The sequence below is a fragment of the Mirounga leonina genome, unplaced genomic scaffold (assembly GCF_011800145.1).
Source record: "Mirounga leonina isolate KUSES-001 unplaced genomic scaffold, KU_Mleo_1.0 Mir_115, whole genome shotgun sequence".
NCBI lineage: Eukaryota > Metazoa > Chordata > Mammalia > Carnivora > Phocidae > Mirounga > Mirounga leonina.
The window spans coordinates 37,323,735-37,341,981 of record NW_023270268.1 but is presented as its reverse complement, the minus strand read 5'-3'; the positions used below and the strand labels follow the sequence as shown (position 1 = coordinate 37,341,981).

The 18,247-nt window shown below is 36.6% G+C and overlaps 1 protein-coding gene and 1 long non-coding RNA gene across 6 annotated transcripts in view; both read left to right on the top strand.

The window, feature by feature from the left end:
• TFDP2 (transcription factor Dp-2) overlaps positions 1 to 18,247 on the top strand; it is a 177,197-nt gene that overhangs the window by 79,601 nt on the left and 79,349 nt on the right. The window lies entirely within an intron of this gene.
• On the top strand, positions 558 to 14,351 carry LOC118004660. The gene is made up of 3 exons (XR_004677661.1): positions 558 to 1,453; positions 4,639 to 4,673; positions 14,274 to 14,351. It is a non-coding gene; the product is annotated as an uncharacterized LOC118004660 (long non-coding RNA).

Genomic DNA, 18,247 nt, shown 5'->3' with positions numbered 1-18,247 from the left:
AAGCAGCTAATCCTCTAGAAATTGTTGTTTGTTTTGCTGGCCAGTTTTTAAAGCTTTCCTTGGTTTTTGGTTCCAGATCTTTAGACCTCACTATGAACCAACAACAATTCTTAAAGAAACATGGATACAGTCATTGGAAAATCTTAAACATATGTGTTAGCATGGCTGTAGAGAAAATACATGGGGCTTAGGGCTGATACTTCAGGGTTTTGTTTAATATGTGTATCAATTTTATATAATCAAAGCAAATAGAGAAAATTGCTACCTCATTCTGGAGAAAAATAGCTGAATAACTTGTTTTATTCTATAATATCAGATACTCAAATTCAGAGATATTCTAGATTTTATTTTCTTTCATTACTATGTTCTTTCTTTTAATATCTAGAATTAGTATACCAAGGTAAATTTTAAATGAGTTGGGTATTTAAAAAATAGAATACTTAAAAATGTTAACTGACACAGAAATTTCTAGAAAACACAGGTTAGATCAGGCTTTACTTAAATCATTGAATTAACTATCCTAGAGATGTAAGTCCTTTAAGGCAATGTCCTTATTTCAGTTTCTATGAAAATTGAATTGGGGATCTTGTAAAATAATTGTGACTGTTTTGCAGGTCATAAGGAGAAGAGTGACATCTAATATATCTGGAACACAGACCTTAAAGGATTCTAACATAAGCACATACTAAGTTTGTTGGTCTTGAAGTGGCCTGGGGAAAAATATGTCATACTAGCATGAACTCTGAGATAATTTGGATAGAAAACTCTATTATAAAGCTAAGGGCTGAGTCTGGGGGCTGTGATCAAAGAAAACTACCAGCATCTTCCTGCAGTCATACTTAGTTCTACACTATTACCTGCTCCCTTTCAACTCATCTGTATTTTGGGGAAAAAAGAGAAATGTGTTTCTCTGAGATTTTTCTGTTCACATTAGATAGTTGGAATGAAATCACTTAAACTTCATCTATTGGAATAAAATAAATTATGGAATTTATAACACTCACATTGTTTCAACGAGTACTTAGAAATTCTGGATTAGTTGATTAACCACAGTTCACAGCTCTTCATTTGTACATTATCCTTAAGTTTCTGAAATTCCTTTCTGGATGGAAGAATCAAAACAACCCACCCAGGAACAAATTATTTTCCTGGTTGGGAGAGCAGTATTAATTCTTAACACACATGAAATCAAGCTGAGAACCACAGCTAATCCAAGACTTGGATTTTTTCTTAGCTCTGTTAATTTACTGTATTATTTTGCTTATCTTTCTGCTTTTACACAGTTCTCTCAAGTGACTGAGCTGAACTCAGAGAAATATTCTTGTTTTGTTTTGTTCTTTTAGAAAGCTCCTATTTTGTTCCAGAAAGGATATGCTGTCCTTAATAAACTTTTGTTATGCTGTGGTGGCCATGGAAATACGCCCTTCAGATCTCCTGCTGGTGGGAGGTGTAAGTGAGTGACAGTCACAGCTGTGGCGCCTCTGGATCCACCACCTTATTCTTGCTGAAGTCACCCATACTAATTGTGGCTGTTCTCAGCAATGGAAGAGCATCATGGGGTACTGGTGTAGGCCCATTATTTCGGGGTGCAGAACTCTGTTGGGCACAGCATTACTTACCTACTTCACATCACAAGTTATCCTAAAACCTGACAGTTTTAAACAACAAACATTTTGTATTCTCACACAGTTTCTGAGGGTCAGGAGTGGCTTATTACCTAGGTGATTCTGCCTCAAGGTCTCTCATGTATTGTAATCAAGCTGTTGACCAGGGCTGTAGTCATCTGAGGGCTGGACTATGTCTGGAGTGGAGAAGGTATTGAGTGTGGAAGGTTTTTCACATAAACATCCTGAAAGCCTGTGCTTATCTAAACCTCATTTCCAGACTGTTCTGCAAATTTCCCCTCTCTGTATGCACACATTTCACAGCCTGGTTCCCAAGCACCTCCGCTACTCAGTAAAGCAAAATCACCTGAAGGCATTTTAAGAGTCAGTTTATGTCTGGAAGACCTACTTCTAAGATGGCTTACTACATGGCTCTTGGTAAAAGCCCTCAGTTCCTCCCTGGCTACTGTCAGGAGGTTTCAGATCGTTGCCACATGGTGAGTCTATAGGCCAGCAACGGATAAATATTTTCAGGGTCCAGATTTGTTGGGGATGAGTAATAATTCAGTTTTCATCTTAAATATCATCTCCTGTGAGGCACTTTTCCAAATATCATCCCCACCTAGGGTTGCCAGATGTAGCAAATTAAAATACAGGACAATATTTGGGACATATTTATACTGTAACAGTATTCACTGTTTATTTGAAATTCAAAAATTTAACTGGATGTCTTGTAGCCCTGCTTCATCTTCGTCTTCGTCTTCATCTTAGTTGTCTTATATCTGCCCCTGTGGCCCCCTGTGCTATCCTGTTTCTGCACCATATTTAAATTGTCCATTTCATTGTCAGTATCTTCCCACTAGGGTAAAAGTTCCCTATGGGTAGAAGCTGTGTCTTTTTATTCACTGTTGTATCAAGCACTGGCTCGACCTTTATAGGTAGTCAAAAAATATGTGTGGGCTATTCAGAGAATGAAAACACTTGGTCTTATAATTGCATGTACTTTTCTCTTCCTCCATCTTTTCTTCCTCTTCATCCGTCATCATTATCAAGATGACTATCAGGGAATGCTAATACAGAGAAAGGGCTAGGAATGCCAAGATTCAGAAACTTGCTTTATCACTTTACATCTAAGTTTTAGTTTCCCCTTGTGATAGCTGGAGGTGATACCTGTTTCTTGCCTACCTTAGATTATATCTGCCTTCTGTCTACCTTAGAAGAAAAACAAAAAGTTATTATGCAGCTCTTTTCTAGGAATTGTGCTGGTATCAATAGTTGGAAGCTGGACTTGTTAGTGGTAATAGGTTTTAAGTGGTGGTAAGGACATGGAATCAAAAGCTCTGAGTTTGAATCTTAGCCTGTCACATACTAATGGTGACTACTTGGACAAATTACTAAATTGTATTTCAAAATATCAATTTTCTCATCCCTAAAACCGGAATGATAATCTCATCTCTAAATGAGAGATCATTTAAATCATTGTAAACTGATTATTATCACTATAAGCTACTTTGTAAGGGTTAGTGTGAAGACTAAGTGATAAAATATGTAATCTTGCACGTTTTTAACACATGGTAGGGACACAGAAAATCCCTGATGAAGCTTCTCAGGCCCGCCATTTTGTAATTCCTTGAATGATTCTGGCTTTTGATTTATAGGCATTCTTAATTCCACCAATTGTGGATTCTCAGCCAATCACATATACCAAATATCAGAACTTTTGGTTTCTCTGTTACTGAAATAGGTTACTATAGAAATCACACATCAGCAGATTAAAACTAACCTGTTTTATATCAGTTTGAAATAGCTAATTTCCCGTAGATGTAGTGCTTCCCAATGATAGAAGGACATTTTATTGAAGGATCAAAATGAATGCTTCTGTGATTGATTGTCTGGCACAAGCCAGTTATCCCTGCAGTAACTTTTCTGATACCTCCTGCTTAACACCCAAAAGACAGGAAGCCTCATGAGTCTCCACTTTCTTGTGGTTCTTCTGAAAAATCAAGTTCCAGTGTGACTTTTGGCCCTTTGCTCTTCAGGAGATTTCTTTTTTTTTTTTTTTTTTTTTTTAAGATTTTTATTTATTTATTGAGAGAGAGAGCATGAGAGGGGGAGAGTTAGAGGGAGAGGCAGACTCCCCGCTGAGCAGGGAGCCCGATGCGGGACTCGATCCTGGGACTCCAGGATCATGACCTGAGCCGAAGGCAGTCGCTTAAACAACTGGGCCACCCAGGTGCCCCTCTTCAGGAGATTTCTGTCCTTACTACAGCCTCACATACATTGGGATTGTTGATTGTACCACCCCAATGTCCCTAACACTCTTTCTGCACTTTATACCCCAGTGCTTTTCAGTTTAATGAATAAGAGTAGTGCAGATTAAATGCACTTAGATTAGATTTAGTTAATTGACTTAAATGACTTAACACAGATTAAATGCCTTAACACAGGTTACCCCATGTAGTCAGCTGGGATTTGAACCCAAGTATCCTGACTCTATTGTAATATGTATGCTGCATCCCACTTGTTTTATTGAATGAGAATTGTGGATCCTGTGTATTGATATACTAATGTGTAGTATTGTGAGGTGCTGTGCAGAGATACACAATAACCCTTATGGCAAAAGGGTTTGTAGTTGTTTTAAGGATACTAGACACTTAAGTTAAATAACAAAAGGTAGTTAAGAGTCAGTGATTTATATAACCACAAAAAAGCTACTGAAAATCAGAATTATTTTTAGCTATATAGAATAATTTGGGTACTTTATTAATACCATTTATATCTGGATTCCTATACTTAGGATAATGCTTTTGAGATTTATTCATGTTGTTGTGTGTATTAGTACTTCTTTTTTGTTGGTGGTGTTCTTTTTTATTACTGACTAGCATTCCCTTATATGGATTTACCACAATTTGTTTATCCATTCATGAGTTGATGAACATTGGTATTGTTTCCACTTGTGGACTATTATGAATAAAGCTGCTGTGAACATTCAAATACAACCTTATGTGTTGACAGAAGTTTTTATTTTTCTAAGGTAAATACCTAGGAGTGGAATTGCTGGGTCATCTGGTAAGTGTATGCTTAACTTTTAAGAAATTGTCAAACATGTTTCCTAAAGTGTCTGTACGAATTGGTATTCCCATCAGCAACTTAATAGGAGTCCTAGTTGCCCTGTGTCCTTGTCAGCACTTGGTATGGTTGGTCTTTTTTCATTTTAGCTATTCACGTGGGTTTATATGGTATGTTAGTGTGTGGTTTTTTTTTTTTTTTTTAAGATTTTATGTATTTATTTGACAGAGAGAGACACAGCAACAGAGGGAACACAAGCAGGGGGAGTGGGAGAGGGAGAAGCAGGCTTCCCGCCGAGCAGGGAGCCCGATGTGGGGCTCGATCCCAGGGCCCTGGGACCATGACCTGAGCCGAAAGCAGACGCTTAACGACTGAGCCACCCAGGGGCCCCAGTGTGGTTTTAATAAGCATTTCCTTAATGACTCATGATGTGCATCTTTTCATGTGCTTATTTGCCATCAGCATATCTTCTTTGGTGAAGCAACTGTTTAAATTTTTTGCCCATCTTCCTTCATTGGGTTGTTTGCCTTATTATTGTCTTACTCTGGATACAAGTCCTTTATCGGATATTTATTTTACAAATATTTTCTCCCAGCCTGTAGCTTGCCTTTTTCTTTTCTTTTCTTTTCTTTTCTTTTTTTTTTTTGTTTGCGAGAGAGAGAATGAGAGAGAGCACGAGAGGGAGGAGGGTCAGAGGGAGAAGCAGACTCCCCACTGAGCAGGGAGCCCGATGCGGGACTCGATCCCGGGACTCCAGGATCATGACCTGAGCCAAAGGCAGTCGCTTAACCAACTGAGCCACCCAGGCGCCCCGCCTTTTTATTTTCTTAACAGTAAGTTTTGAGGCACAAACTTGTTTTGTATTTTAATGTATATTTTATCAGTTAAAAGTTTGTGCTTCTTTAAGTTCTAAGAAATCTTTGTCTAAGCCAAAATTACTAAGTTTTCTCCTATATTTTTTCTTGGAGTTTTATAGTTTTTGCTCTTAAATTTATCTGTGATAAGTTTTGAGTTAAATTTTCATGTATGGAGTGAGGTGAAGGGTGAGGTTTATTTTTCTTCCATACGAATAACCAGTCATTACAGCATCATTTACTGAGATTGTCTTTTCCTATAGAATTGCGTTGTATCTTTGTCAAATATCAGTTGACTCTAAGTTGAGGGTCTATTTCTAGATTCTGTTCAGTTCCATTGATTTAAATGTCTATCTTCATGTCAGTAACACACTGCTTATTGTAGCTCAGTAGTTCTCAACAAAGGGCAATTTTGCCCCCCATTGGACATTTGGCAGTTTCTGGAGACATTTTTGATTGTTACAACTGGCAGGTGAAGGATTTGCCTTTGATAGGGATAGAGGTCAGGATGCTGCTAAACATCCTACAGTGTACTGGCCAGTTGCCCATCACAGAGAATTAGCCAGTCTGTGATATCAATAGTACCAACATTGAGACACTCTGTTTTACCTGTATTATTAAGTCTTAAAATCAGGTAGTGTAAGTCCTCCAACTTTGTTCTGTTTCAAAGCTTTTTTGGCTATACTAGGTCTTCTGCATTTTTGTATAAATTTTAGAATCAGTTTGTAAATTTCTACAAAAGTGTCTGTTGGGATTTTGATTGGAATTGAGTGGAATCTATAGGTGAATTTGGAAAGAAATGATTTCTTAATATTGAATCTTCCAATTTATAAGCATGGTTTATCTGTCCTTTATTTATGGCTTCTGTAGTTTGTCTCACCAAAACGTAATTTTCATTGTACAGACTTTGCACATATTTTGTTAAATTTATTGCAAACTATTTTATATTTTTAATGTTATTATAAATTATATCTTTTTATTTCAAGCTCTGATTTTTTAATTGCTGGAATGTGGAAATACAATTGATTTTTATATATTGATCTTGTTGCCTGTGACCTTGCCAATAAACTAACTGTAAGGATAGATTCCATAGAATTTTCCACATAGACCAAAATTTTGTCTGTTTCACTTATTCCTTTCTTATTTTCATGTCTCTTTTCCTTTTTCTTTACTTAATGCCCTAAGAATATTTCAGTGTTGAAGTAGTGAAAGTGGATATCATTGTCTTGTTCCTAATCTTAAGGAGAAAGCATTCAAATTTTTAACCATTCAGTGTGATTTTTAGCTATAGGTTTTCAGTAGTTGCCTTTTAGCACATTGAGGAGGTTCCCATCTATTCCTTAACTACTGAAAGTTGTTATTACCAGTGGTTGTTGAATTTTGTCAAATACCTCATCTGTATTGATCAAGATGATAGTGTAATTTTTCTTTTTTATTCTATTGATACACAGTGAATAACACTGACTGATTTTCTTTCTTTTTTAATTTTTTTTTTATTTTTCTGATATTAAGCCAACATTGGATTCCTGGCATAAACTCCAGTTAGACCTGATATATTCTTCTTATATATTCTTGGATTCAGTTTGCTAAAATTTTGTTTAAAATTTTTTAGGGATATTGGTCTGTAATTTGTTTTTGGTTTTTGTTTCCTTTTGTTTTTACCTTTTGTCTGAAGTACCATTTGACCTTAGTTACCACCTTATTTTGTCTCAGCACTTTCAAGGGATTAACACCCTGAAAGAAGAGGTCAATTTACTTGTTATAAAAAGTCTGTTGTGTTTTGAAGTGCTATTTGCCAGGAATTATGCTAAGCTTTTTTTTTTTTTTTTTTTTTTTTAAGTAATCTCTACACCCAACATAGGGCATGAACCCACAACCCTGAGATCATGAGTTGCACGCTCTACAGACTGAGCCAGCCAGGTGCCCCTGTGCTAACTAAGCTCTTTATGTTTATTATTTCATATAATCCTCACAACCTCCTTGTAAGAATAGTACTCTTATTATACCCATTTTAGAGGTGAGAAGACTGAAGCACAGAGCCACTAACCTTCCCAAGTGGTAGAAACAGTTTGGAGGTCAGATTGGAGGTCAGTCTTCTAAACACATTGCTCTGTGTTCATATCTTTCTCAGGAAATCTTTAATTAACATGAACCATTATTGACAAGACCAGAGGGAATTTAAAGAACCATATCTCTAAATAATCTCAATCTACCCCATTATGCTAATTGTTTTTCATATTATTTGTGTGCTAACTTGTTTTTTACTTTATTTTGAGAGTGTCCCTGGTAATTGGCATATTAGCTCACCAATTTCTAAGTTTTATTATGTGTACTTTATTGTGGATGAATTTGAATATTTCTAATTGGTTGCTATAATGCTTCTGTTTAAACCTTATATCTGTTGGCAGTTGCTAGCTGTTAATCTGGGCTAGAGCTTCCTTGAGAGAAAGTAATACTTTCTTTTTTTCTATGCTGTATTCTGTATGCTCACTAATATCAATAAACATATTTCTGTATATGTAAAATTGTGATACGAAAGTTAAGGAAAGCAAGAATAGATCAAAAGCTATCTCTTCCACCTATCTGTTGTTCCCAGGTTGCACATGTGCCAGATTATTGTAGGACCTTTTAGACTTAAGAATTCAGCAGTGGGAAGCCTGGGCTTAGCAGGCAGTCAGCTAGTGGGACCCTACTTAATCTCCTCTTTTATGCTATGATCAAATAGGTGAAAATACATAGAGAAGCAGAGTTATAAATAGAATGAGAAACTAGAAATGCAAATTAAAATATGCCAGACATTCGGAGGATTTTCTGTCAGTAAAAGTAAAGACAGATTTCTGAGACAGAATAGCAAAGATAGACAGAAAAAAGGTAGATCTTTCTACCCATCTCTCTTGCATACCTACAGCTTAAGGAAGTAGGGTCTTTGCCAACTAGAAACTTGGCAGCCACCCACTATGTGTTGCAACTGTTATCTGCAGCATCCCGGGTTCTTTTTCTCCCTCCCATCTCTCTTATCATTACCTCTCTACTTCCCTTGGTGACCACAGTTCTGTAAAGGAAGAAGTAGACTGGTTTGGGTACATTTTCAGATGTGAAGGGAATAGTAGTAGGGAAGGGCAGAGAGGAGAAAATCCATGGGGTTGGAATGCATTTTTTCAGGCCCTACTTCAAATAAATACAAATGAAGTGTTTTATTTTGGAAAATTTCAAATATGTACAAGAGTAGAAGAGAACAGTTTAATGAACTCTCTTGTACCAGCCACCAGCTTAAAACAATTCACGGTCAGACCCTGCTTTTGATTAGGGAAGAATATGTTCTGTTTCAAAGTATCCAGGATTAAATTGCTAATCATACACATCACATAACAAGGCAACAGGATCAGAGTCTTCCTTAGTTCATCAGAGCAAAGGGTAAAGCGGGATCCTTAACCTAGGATCCACAGTTGACTTCAAGGTGTGACAGACTGAATTGGTAAACAAAATTCTATAAAAAGTATATAATTTTAAAGGATCCTTGAAGAGATCTTAATCTCCATAATAGATGAGAGCCATGATCCTCTGTACTGCTTGACACCAGATATTTGGCTAGAGTTGTATGAATCAATTTTTTCTCCAAATAAAGAACTGAGAGTTAGAAGTCAGATAATACCCAGGTAGACAGTAAAGGAGAGAAACCAACTAGAATTTATATAACTTTTTTCTTAGCAAACATCAAACCTGGTTGGTTTGCTCAACTTTCAAATAATTGATAACATTTTTAAAAAACCATCATGGGCTTATTAAGAAACTGCAAAATAAAGGAATCTTATACTTAAGTCACAGAGGAAAATCATACTTGGAAAAAACAAGATATTAGATGGTATTTACTTTTTTCTCAAAGTTATTTAATGAATCTGAAATTTTATGTTAAAGACAGCAGATTGACAAAGAAAGTAACCCACCAAGATATCAGCAAAGCTTATACTAATAATAGCTAACTATTTTTGAGTAATAGATACTGTATTAAAACCACTCATGGGGCGCCTGGGTGGCTCAGTTGGTTAAGTGTCCAGCTCTTGATTTCAGCTCAGGTCATGATCTCAGGGTCGTGAGATCAAGCCCTGAGTCAGGCTCCATGCTGGGCATGGAGTCTACTTAAGATTCTCTCTCTCTCGGGGTGCCTGGGTGGCTCAGTCATTAAGTGTTTGCCTTCTGCAGGGCCCCGGGATCGATCCTCGCATGGGGCTCCCTGCTCTGGGGGAAGCCTGCTTCTCCCTCTCCCACTCCCTCTGCTTGTGTTCCCTTTCTCGCTGCGCCTCTGTCTGTCAAATAAATAAATAAATAAAATCTTAAAAAAAAAAAAAAGATTCTCTCTCTCTCTCTCCCCCCGCCCCACCCTCTGCTTATGCTCTCTCTCTCCCTCTCAAATAAATAAATAAATACCCACTCATGAATTAGCTAATTAAATCTAACTAAATGATTATTCCAAAGGAAATTGAAATACTTTAAATTAATTCCCCAAGATCACACAACTAAGAAGGAAGTCTCATATTTGAATCCATATAGACCAACTCCAGGGCCCTGGTGCTAGAGGAAATAAAGATGATTACAAAGGATCTTGAATCACTTTTTGTACTTTTCTGCATTTTGAAATTCTTCAAGACTCATCAAAATTCATGAAGATATCAGGGGCATCTGGGTGGCTCAGTCGGTTGAGCATCCGACACAGTTTCGGCTCAGGTCATGATCTCAGGGTTGTGAGATGGAGCCCTGCTTCGGGCTCCAGGCTCAGTGGGGAGTCTGCTTGAGATTCTCTCTCTCCCTCTCCCCCTCCTCCTGCGCATGCACACACTCTCTCTCAAATAAATAAATCTTTTTAAAAAACTCATAGAGATATTGAAATTAAGTATTACTATTAAAATTCACAGTGAAGGGGTCAAAAGATAGTGTTGAACCAAGTCAGTGATGTGGAAGAGAAGTTAGAGGATGCCTTCTGAAATGTAACAGTAGAAAAGGATCAAAAATGCAAATGAAATGTGCAAAGAATAAAGATTCAATGTATAGATAAATAATATTCCTAAAGAAAAGAATAATAAATAGAAGAGAAGCAATAATCAAAGGTGAAATAGAAGACAACATCCTTGAACTTAAGAAAACCTAAGTTTATAGTTTAAAGGATTTCAGTGATACGTGAGTACTAGATACATCAGGTTGAAAAGTTTGAGGAGGATTAAAAGATACACTATAAGCATCCAGACAGAGGTGAAAAGGAGACTGCTACAGAAGCTGTAAATAAAACTAATCAAAGAGTTTCTGTTTGCTACTAAGTAGCAAAAGACAATGGAAAAATATTTATGGTGTTATTAGGAAAAAGAAAATGTCTGCAGTGTTATTAACAAAGGACAGAATTAAAGGAGCTGATATTAAAGAGTAGGAAGAATAATAATAGTAAGAGAATGTAAGACCACCTTATCAGTAATTAGAATAAAAGTGAATATATTAACATACACATTAAAAGAGACTCAGGTTGGGTCAAAAAAAGATGATATCTAAGACTTAAATTACCTGATTTTTTTTAAATTTTATTTTATGTTATGTTAATCACCATACATTATATCATTAGTTTTTGATATAGTGTTCCATGATTCCTTGTTTGTGTATAACACCCAGTGCTCCATTCAGTACGTGCCCTCTTTAATACCCACCGCCAGGTTAACCCATCCCCCTCCCCCCTCCCCTCTAGAACCCTCAGTTTGTTTCTTAGAGTCCATAGTCTCTCATGGTTCGTCTCCCCCTCCAATTTTCCCCCCTTCATTTTTCCCTTCCTGCTATCTTCTTCTTCTTTTTTTTTTTAACATATAATGTATTATTTGTTTCAGAGGTACAGGTCTGTCATTCAACAGTCCTACACAATTCACAGCGTTCACCATAGCACATACCCTCCCCCATGTCCATCACCCAGCCACCCCATCCCTCCCACCCCCCACCACTCCAGCAACCCTCAGTTTGTTTCCTGAGATTAAGAATTCCTCATATCAGTGAGATCATTTGATACATATCTTTCTCTGATTGACTTATTTCACTCAGCATAATACCCTCTAGTTCCATCCAGATGGTTGCAAATGGCAAGATTTCGTTTTCGTTTTGTTTGTTTGTTTTTGTTTTGATGGCTGCATAATATTCCATTGTGTATATATATACTACATCCTCTTTATCCATTCATCTGTCGATGGACATCTTGGCTCTTTCACATTACCTGATTTTTGATGCTAACCATACAGCTACAGTAATTAAGACAGTATAGTGTTTGTGCAAGAATAGACCAGAATAGAGCCCAGAAATACAGTCAAGTGATCTTTGACAAAGGCAGAAAGACAATTCAATGGAGAAAGGAGAGTCTTTTTGGTAAATGAGGCTGGAACAATTAAAGTTTACGTACAAAAAAATGAACCTATACACAGACCTCACACCTTTCACAAAGGTTAACTCAAAATGATTCATAGACTTAAATGTAAAACAAAAAAGATAAAACATCTAGAAGAAGAATAGGAGAAAATCCTAGGTGAGCTTGGGTTTGGTAATGCCTTTTTAGATACGACAGCAAAACACGTATCTGATAAAGTTATGTTAGCCAATTACAAAGTTAGAGAGCAGTACACAAAAGGCTACCCTTACGTCTGACTTCAGTTGCAAGTTCAGGGGTCTCCAAAATTACCTTTAGGTTTTATAGGTTGAAAAGGACTCACAGAATTCATTGAAAGCTATTATACTCATGGTTATGTTTTATTACAGCTCAAGAATACAGATTAAAATCAGTCAAGTGAAAAGACACATAGGCCAGAGTCAAGAAGAGTACCAAATGTGGAGTTTCCACTTGTCTTCCTATGGAGACATGGACAGTGTTACTTTCCCAGTCTTGATGTTTAACAGCTTGCACAGAGTATTGCCAACCAGAGAAGCTCACATGGTCTTTGGTATCTGGAGTCTTTATTGGGGTTCAGTCACAGAAATCTGACTAACAGCTCATGTGGCTGGCTAAGTCTCCAGTCCCTCAGGTCAACTGATGTGACCCAAATGCCCCCATCCTAAATCTCATTGTTGTTGTGGCTCAAAGCCTGCACCCTAAATCATATTGTTCAAGACACTTTTATCAGGTAAGACATTCCAGGGACTTACAGATTACCTCCCAGGAACTAAGGGCAAAAGCCAGACTTACCTTTGGGTAAGAAATTCTTTACTACCTAGACTGGTATCCAAAATATAAAAAGAATAGTAACAATTGTCTTCAACAACAATAAGAAAACAGACAGCTGAGTTAAAAAGTGAACAGACACCTCACCAAAGGATGTATAAAGAAGACAAATAAGAAGTGCTTGGGTGGCTCAGTCAATTAAGCATCTGCCTTTGGCTCAGGTCATGATCTTGGGGTTCTGGGGTCAAGCCCTGCATCGGGCTCCCTGCACAGTGGGGAGTCTGCTTCTCCCTCTCCCTCTGTCCATCCCCCACTGCTCGTGCTCGCTTACACGCACGCATGCACACTGTCTCTCTCTCAAATCAATAAAATCTTTTTAAAAAAAAGGCAAATAAAAAATGAAAAGATACTTAGTATCATTTGTCATTAAGGAATTGCAAGTTAAAACAACAGTAAAATGGCACTATATTCCTTTTAGAATGGCTAAAATCCAAAAAGATGACAATATCAAATTGTTGACAAGGATGTGGAGCAACAGGGACACCCATTCGTCATTACGGAAAATGCAAAATGATGCAGGCACTTTGGAAGACGGTTTGGTAGTTGCTTACAAAGCTAAACAGTCTCCTAGAAGTCCTGGCTCCCATTATCCTCTATGTGTTTACTTATGTGATTAATCTCCCATATATAACCAAGTTCCCATCTCTGCCACCCCGCTGAATGAATACCCTCCTCACATTAATTCAACTCTGACACTGGGTACATTACAAAAAGAGAATAACCCTTCTCCTCAAGCATTCATGGAACATTTAAAGATGGTCACCATACTAAGAAACAAAAATAACAATGTAGTCTATGAAGCAGAAATTTGATAGACCATTGTATCTGGCCACAATGCAATAAAATTTGAAATTAATGAATGAAGTCCATCTGGCAGTTCTCTTCCCAAACAACTATTAAATCCAAGCAGAAACCTAAACTGCAGCAACTATTAAAAATAATAAGAAATTATAATTTTATCTATATACACACATACACATATATGTGGGATGCAGCCAAAGTTGTATATGTGCTTTTGTAATTTTAAAATGGAATGAGGGGTACATGCCTGGCTCAGTCCGAAGAACATGCAACTCTTGATCTTGGGATCTTAAGTTTGAGCCTCACATTGGATGTAGAGATTACTAAAAATAAATAAATAAACCTTAAAAAATTAAAAATAAAATGGAATGAAACAGTGAATTCACCTCCCAAAGTTAGGCAAAGGTTAGCAAGAGGAGGAATATATAAAAATAAAAACAAAAATCAGAAGGTAGAAAAGTGGTAAAACTGAAAAGTCCAGGTAGATTGGCCATAATAAACAAACTCTAGGACATCATTTAGCAAAATGTTGGAACATTAGATGAATTTGTATATAGAATTTTTAAAAAATTATCAGATTACATAGAGCAATTATGTTAAGGAATTTGAAAATACTGATGAAAGATACTATTTGCAGGGGAGATATAAATTACCAAATTGATTATGTTAATCTTTTTTTTTAAGTCTGTTTTATTTATTATTTTTTTTTAGGTAAGCTGTACTCCCAATGTGGAGTATGAACTCACAATCCCCAGATCAAGAATCACATGCTGTATTGACTGAGCCAGGCAGGTGCCCCCCAAATTGATTATTTTTAAAAGTAGAAAACTTGAAGTCTGATATGTTGAAAGAAATGGAAATATTGTCCCCAAAAATTACTTTGAAAAAGACTTTTCTCGGGGTACATAGGTGGCTCAGTCAGCTGAGCATACAGCTTCGGCTCAGGTCACTATCTCAGGGTTCTGGCATAGAGCCCTGCATCAGGCTCAGCGAGGAGTCTGCTTGTTCCTCTTCCTCTGCGCCTCCCGCTCCCTCATGCTCTCTCTCTCTCTCTCAAATAAGTAAATCTTTGGGGGGGGGGAAGACTTTTCTCTTCATAGTCTTATGGGCAAGCTTTTTTCCTATTTCTATGAATGGATAATTCAGGCAGTAAAACATGCAGAGTATAATACCAAAGGCTTTCAGTACATGAAACAAAACTAATTTAACTCATATAATAAAATTTAACAGTACAGAAAGTTACAAACCAATCACACAACTATAAAAGCAAAAACCAAAGTATTAGCAAATAAAATTGACATTATAATAAGAGAACTGTGTACCATGAACCATGTAGAATTTGTTTCAAGAAAGTAAAGATGCTTGATTTAATAATAAGAAATTACCAATAATACATTTATATAGGTAGATCAAGAGGAACCATATTTTTGTCTGAAATACTTTATGGGCTACATTTTTAAAAACTTGGTCACTTTTTTAAAATCTTTCTATGAAGTAGGAATTAAAAGATACTTTGAAATAATATTTTCTAAAAGTCCATCTTTAAGTTATTAGCCAGTATCATGTTTAAAACATTTACATTAGAAACACACATTCCCATTTAAAACAGGAACAAGAGGGGCGCCTTGGGTGGCTCAGTCGGTTAAGCGTCTGCCTTTGGCTCAGGTCGTGATCCCAGGGTCTTGGGATTGAGCCCCACGTCAGGTTCCCTGCTCAGCAGAGAGCCTGCTTCTCCCTTTCTGCTGCTCCCCCTGCTTCTGCTCTCTCTCTCTCTGTAAAATAAATAAATAAAATCTTTAAAAAAAACAAAACAAAACAGGAACAAGGTAAGAAGGTCCACTGGCACCACTATTATTTATTTGGTTTTCTGTTGCTTTGTTTTTTAAAGTCAGGTTTACTCTTTCTTGATTTTGTTGTATGTTGTATATTTTGAGCCCTGCAACCTTGCTAAATCATTAGTTTACTAAAATTTATTACTTTTGCTAGCTTTTTTATAGATTCTTTTGGATTATCTGTGCCAGCCAGCGTTCTTTGGATAGATACCATTTGCTCACAATGTAATACCTTTTTTATCTATTGCTGTATCAAGTTTGCTAACGTTTTGTTAAAGATCTTTTTTATGGTGCATATATATATATGGTGTATATAACATATACATAACATAAAATTCACTATCTTAGCCATTTTCAAGTGTGTAATTTGATGGCTTTGAGTACATTCATATTGTTGTGCAGCCGTCACCACTATCCATCTCCCAATTTTTTCTTCATCCCAAACAGAAACTCTGTACCCATTAAATAATAATTCCATATTCCCTCTTCTCTATCTGCTGGTAACCATTGTTCTCATTCTTTGTCTTTATGAATTTGATTATTCTAGGTACCTTCCTTATGTAAGTGGAGACATACATTATTGATCCTTTTGTCAGGCCTATTGCACTTAGCATAATATTTTCAAGATTTACCCATATCGTAGCATGTATCAGAATTTCATTCTTTTTTGGGCGCCTGGGTGGCTCAGTTGGTTAAGCGACTGCCTTCAGCTCAGGTCATGATCCCGGGGTCCTGGGATTGAGTCCCGCATCGGGCTCCCTGCTCTGCAGGGAGCCTGCTTCTCCCTCTCCCACTCCCCCTGCTTGTGTTCCCTCTCTCGCTGTGTCTCTCTCTGTCAAATAAATAAATGAAATCTTTAAAAAGAAAAAAAAAAATTCATTCTTTTTTAAGGCTAGTTAATTAACAGGTTTTTTGCGACTGTGTTCAAGCAGGATATTGGTTTGGAATTATCTTGTGATTTCTTTGTTTGATTTTGTATCAGGTTAGTGCCAGCCTTATCAAATGACTTAGAAAATGTTTTCTATTCTTCTACTTTCTGGAAGAATTTTTATAATGTTAGATTAATTATTCCATAAATATTCAGTAGAAATTGCTATTGAAGACATTTGGGCCTGGAGTTTTCTTTGTGAGGAGGGTAGAAACTGGGAATTCAATTTCTGTAATAGGTATAGGGCTATTCAGGTTGTCTGTTTTTTTCTTGAGTGAGCTCTGGTAGTTTGTAGCTTTCAGTGAATTTGGAAATGTGTTGTTTAATATTTGGGAATTTTCCAGAAATCTTTCTGTTACTGATTTCTAGTTTAATTCCACTGTGATCAGAGACCATCCTTTGGAGGTTATTTAAATTGCTTTACAGTTTTTCAAGATCTGTCCTATGGCCTATCTTAGTTAATGTTCCAAGTGCACTGAAAAGACTGTGGATTTTGCTGATGTTGAATGGAGTGTTCTATAAATAATGATGTCAAGTTGATTGCTAGTGTTCAGATTTTCTATGTCTATGTGTCTACTTGTTCTGTTGATTACTGAGAAAGGAATGTTGGTCTCCAATTATAATAGTGCCTTTTCCATTTCTCCTTTGAGTTGTCACTTTTTCTTACATATTTGAAACTCTTTTGTTGGGTACATGCACAGTTAGGATTGTTATTGTGTTGTTTTGTTATTTTGTGATGTTTTCTTTTATCATTATGTAATACCTGTGTTTATCCCTGGTAACAGTCCTTGTTCTAGGAATCTCTGAATTTTAATCAGGGTCTCTAGATAATTTACAATTAATGTAATTATTGAGATGTTGGATTTGAATCTGCCATATTGCTATGTTTTTTTTTTTTCTACATGTCCCATCTGTTCTCTATTCCTTTTCTTACTTTTTCTTGATTTATTTTGGATAAATTCGATATTTTTCTTGTGATTCCATCTTATGTGGAATTATGCTGATTTATCATACCTCTTTTTAAGTCTTTTATATTTAGTGTTCTAGAGTTTGCAGAGTATATCTTTAAGTTATCACAGTCTACTTTCAAGGAATGTTATACCATACATACGTACTTCCTTTTCTGCTCTCTTATCTTTTATGCACTGTTAGCATACATTTTATTTTTACATAATTATAAACCCTATAATATATTGTAAGTGTTTTGGTTTAGATTCTTAGTTATCTTTTAAAGTGATTAAAGACTGGGGTGCCTGGATGGCTCAGTCGTTAAGCGTCTGCCTTCGGCTCAGGTCATGATCACAGGGTCTTGGGACTGAGCCCTGCATTGGGCTCCCTGCTCCATGGGGAGCCTGCTTCTCCCTCTCGCACTCCCCCTGCTTGTGTTCATTCTCTCACTGTGTCTCTCTCTGTCAAATAAATAAATAAAATCTTAAAAAAAAAATAAAGTGATTAAAGATAGGAAGAAATTTTCCTCCAGTCTAATAATGAAAAAGTTGAAATAGTTTTTAAAGTCCCTGTCTGATAGTTCCAAAATCTGGGTCATATATCAGTCTATTTCTATTGATTACTTTAGCTCTTGCAGTAGGTTTTTTTTACCCTCTTTTGTATGTGTGTTATAATTTTAATGCCACACATTTTGTATACAAGAACAGTAGAGATTGAAGTAAATAGTATTTATACCTGGAAATAGGCGCATTTCTTTTGTTAGGCCATTTGTCCATGGGATCGAGTCAGTCAGGAGTTGAGCAGGGTTTGAGTTCTAATGTTGCTATGATTATGTTCATTGTATCTCAGGGGAAGAAAGAGGCTGAACCTTTAAGAAAAATCTTGGTCTTTAGAAAGGGGAAATGAGGGCGCCTGGGTGGCTCAGTTGGTTAAGCGACTGCCTTCAGCTCAGGTCATGATCCCAGGGTCCTGGGATC